The 3,352-nt window shown below is 40.3% G+C and overlaps 1 protein-coding gene and 1 long non-coding RNA gene across 5 annotated transcripts in view; one reads left to right on the plus strand and one right to left on the minus strand.

Annotated features, from left to right (window-relative positions):
* The window catches only part of LOC119474225, a 21,535-nt gene extending 18,414 nt beyond the window's left edge, over nucleotides 1–3,121 (minus strand). Inside the window, exon 1 of the long non-coding RNA XR_005203514.1 lies at nucleotides 2,214–3,121. This is a non-coding gene — a long non-coding RNA (uncharacterized LOC119474225). The remainder of the gene's footprint in view (nucleotides 1–2,213) is intronic.
* AHCYL2 (adenosylhomocysteinase like 2) overlaps nucleotides 1–3,352 on the plus strand; it is a 209,616-nt gene that overhangs the window by 141,008 nt on the left and 65,256 nt on the right. The window lies entirely within an intron of this gene.

Below are 3,352 nucleotides of genomic sequence, written 5' to 3' on the forward strand. Positions count from 1 at the left end.
ATATAAACCTGTTATATTGGATCCAGTTTCAACTTTTAATTTAAAAACAGTAACCATCCTTATGTTTCTAAATGGTTTCTTCTAGATTTAGCCTGATTTCTTACAGCCTATACAGGTTTATGTTTATGGGTTTGTGTTTCCCCACTATGGAAAACTAGTTAAACTCTTTAAAACATATTTCGAGTTCTTTTTAATGTTTATAGAATTACAGACTTGAAGAAATAACTATTGATGAGATAGAATATATAGTAGGCCTAACAAAGGCCCAGCTGAGGAGCTTACATTTCAACTCATTGTTACAGCTATTGTTTATTATTTTGGGGGAGGTTATTGCTGTTCTTCTTAATGTTGTTTCAGAACATTGTGCTCAGTTTTTGTTTTTTTGTTTTTTTTTTCTAATTTTTATTTTGAGATCGAGTCGGGCTCTGTTATCCAGGCTGAAGTGCAGTGGCATGATCTCAGCTCACTGCAACCTCCACCTCCCGGGTTCGAGTGATTCTCTTGCCTCAGCCTCCCAAGTAGCTGGGATTACAGGTGTGCACCACCACACCGGGTAATTTTTGTATTTTTGGTGGAGACGGGGTTTCACCATGCTGGCCAGGCTGGTCTCAAACTCTGGACATCAGGTGATCCACCCACCTCGGCTTCCCAAAGTGCTGGGATTACCTTGTGTTCAATTTTAAAACATTTGCTGGGAAGAAATACTATCCATCTACAAGCTTATTCCAAGTAATGTATTATTTTAGAATTAATGGAAGGATTTATTTAATAATTCTGATTGAGTTTTTTTTTAATCTCTTGCTCCTCGCTAATAACAAGAAGGGGGAAAAAGAGATTTGGTTTTCTTAGGGGAGGGGCCACATTAAGGTATCGAACTTTGGTATTCCTATAAAGGAATATTTAAGAAGAATTCTACTGAACATTAGTGTGCCAACTCAGAATCAATCCAAGTTTTATAGTAATTCTTATTGCTGTCATAGTCCTCAGCGTCTTACATGCTTAGCATATCCCTCAAAGTTCAGTAGCAGCTCCTACTGAACTTTCATCCATTGACCTTCTTTCTACTTATGTGAACAGGAGAACTGCCCTAAAGGAGTTGGTGTGACCACTGCATAAGGGATATGATCTAGGGCTTCCCAGCTTTTAGAAAACACTCTTTAGTAAAGCACAGCTCTTCAGTGCTGCTTCTTGGTTGGTAAAAAACTAAAAAATAAAACTTAAGAAAAGCACAGCTCTGCCCGGGCGTCGTGGCTCACGCCTGTAATCCCAGCACTTTGGGAGGCCGAGGTGGGTAGATCACGAGATCAAGAGATCGAGACCATCCTGGCCAACACGGTGAAACCCTGTCTCTACTAAAAATACAAAAATCAGCTGGACATGGTGGTACACGCCTATAGTCCCAGCTACTTGGGAGATTGAGGCAGGAGAATCACTTGAACCCAGGAGGCAGAGGTTGCAGTGAGCTGAGATCGCACCACTGTGCTCTAGCCTGGTGATAAAGCAAGACTCCGTCTAAAAAAAAAAGAAAAAGAAAAAGAAAAGCACAGCTTTGCTCTGCATTGCTCTGTTTTTAATGAGATATTACTCTCATTTAGAAATTTCTTGGCCATTCTCTCTTAAATAGCAGGAAAATACCTTTGCTCAGTGGTTTTTTGAGCAGCAATAGGAAGGAATAGGGAGGGGCTAGTCTTCAATAACACGATTGTCTCATTTGCTAGACTTTCCTTGCCAAAGACTTTTGAGGCTTTCTTTTAGATACCACGTTAAGTCATTGACTTCTGACTTGGTCTGAAAGTCCTTCATTAGGCTGCTGCTGATAACCACTTAGCCAAGAAAGCTAACCTCTGAGCACCCTCTAGTGTATTGCCTATAGCTTTCCAGATCTTACTTCAAAAAAGTTAAAGTGCCTTTTAATCCCCAAGAAAAAATCCTTGCTCCAGCTTCTATATTGGGCCAAAATTTCAAGTTAAAGTTTTAACAAGTATCTGACTCATGTTCCCATTTACATATTAGTGTAATGAAATTTTCACTAAAACTATCCCTGCCACCAAAGGAAATATGAGAAGTCTCTCAAATATTCTTTCAGGAGAAAAATTTAGCAGAGCAGGTATATTACAACATTTCCCTTTCTGTTAAAAATCACGAACAAAAAGGGACTTGCATATCCTTCAGAGAACAGGACTCATAACACATATATAGCTGACAGTACTCACATCTTTGATTCCCAGCAGGGAAATAAGCCAGGATGAAGCCTGAAGAACCCCAATCTCAAGAATTGACAAGGTAGACATTCAAGTTTATGTTCCATCAATCACTGGAAAACTTCTCCTGAAGCCTCTGCTCTTCAGCTGTTTTCATGTTCAGGCAGTTTTATTGCTGAAAGGTTGGGGAACACATCCTTTTAAAGACTGTCTTTATTAATGTGTTCTATTTCCCCTGAGAGCTCTTTAGTCCCTTCTGGAAGTAACCTTGTCTAACATGCATGGAGATCAGCAATAACTTTTTCTGTGTTTCTGCATTTTAATATTTCCCCCTCCTCCGCCTCCTCCTCCTACTCCAGCTCTCTGTAGTGCTTGGTACTTTTCCATAGGAAATCTGGTGGATTGACTTTCTTGAGTACCTGGACAGCTTGATGCCCAGTATTCTTTTGGCTAGAAGTAATCCTTTTCAAAGGTAAAGGGTTCAAGCTGCTCATTTGGCTTGGAAGAGAGAGGTGTTTTGAGGAATATCTGAACCATATCTACTTGGAAGTAGAGACAAATCCTTCAAAGTATCTGATAAATGATGGTAGAGGTAGCTTGACTATAACTCTAGGTCAGGATTGGCACTTAAAACAGAAAGCCATTTGGAAAACTGATGAAAACTATGGGCTCTCTCCCCAGGAAAATACAAACACAAAATTTTGCATACTGTCTTAGGGGGTTCTAGACATCCATGGAATCTAGGTTAAGAACATTTAATCTGAAAGAATAGAAATATTAATATCTTAGGCTTGTATATCAATATGTAGTTTTCAAAACCCTCTCACGTTATCTTGTTATCTCGGCATACATTTTAGATAGGCAAAGTAGATATGATTGTCCCCATTTTAGAAATGATAACAGACCTTAAGAAGTAGAGATACAGGCCGGGCTCGGTGGCTCACGCCTGTAATCTCAGCACTTTGGGAGGCTGAGGCGGGTGGATCACGAGGTCAAGAGATCGAGACCATCCTGGTCAACATGGTGAAACCCCGTCTCTATTAAAAATACAAAAAATTAGCTGGGCATGGTGGTGCGTGCCTGTAATCCCAGCTACTCAGGAGGCTGAGGCAGGAGAATTGCCTGAACCCAGGAGGCGGAGGTTGCGGTGA

The sequence above is a fragment of the Cebus imitator genome, unplaced genomic scaffold (genome assembly GCF_001604975.1).
Source record: "Cebus imitator isolate Cc_AM_T3 unplaced genomic scaffold, Cebus_imitator-1.0 Scaffold219, whole genome shotgun sequence".
Lineage (NCBI taxonomy): Eukaryota > Metazoa > Chordata > Mammalia > Primates > Cebidae > Cebus > Cebus imitator.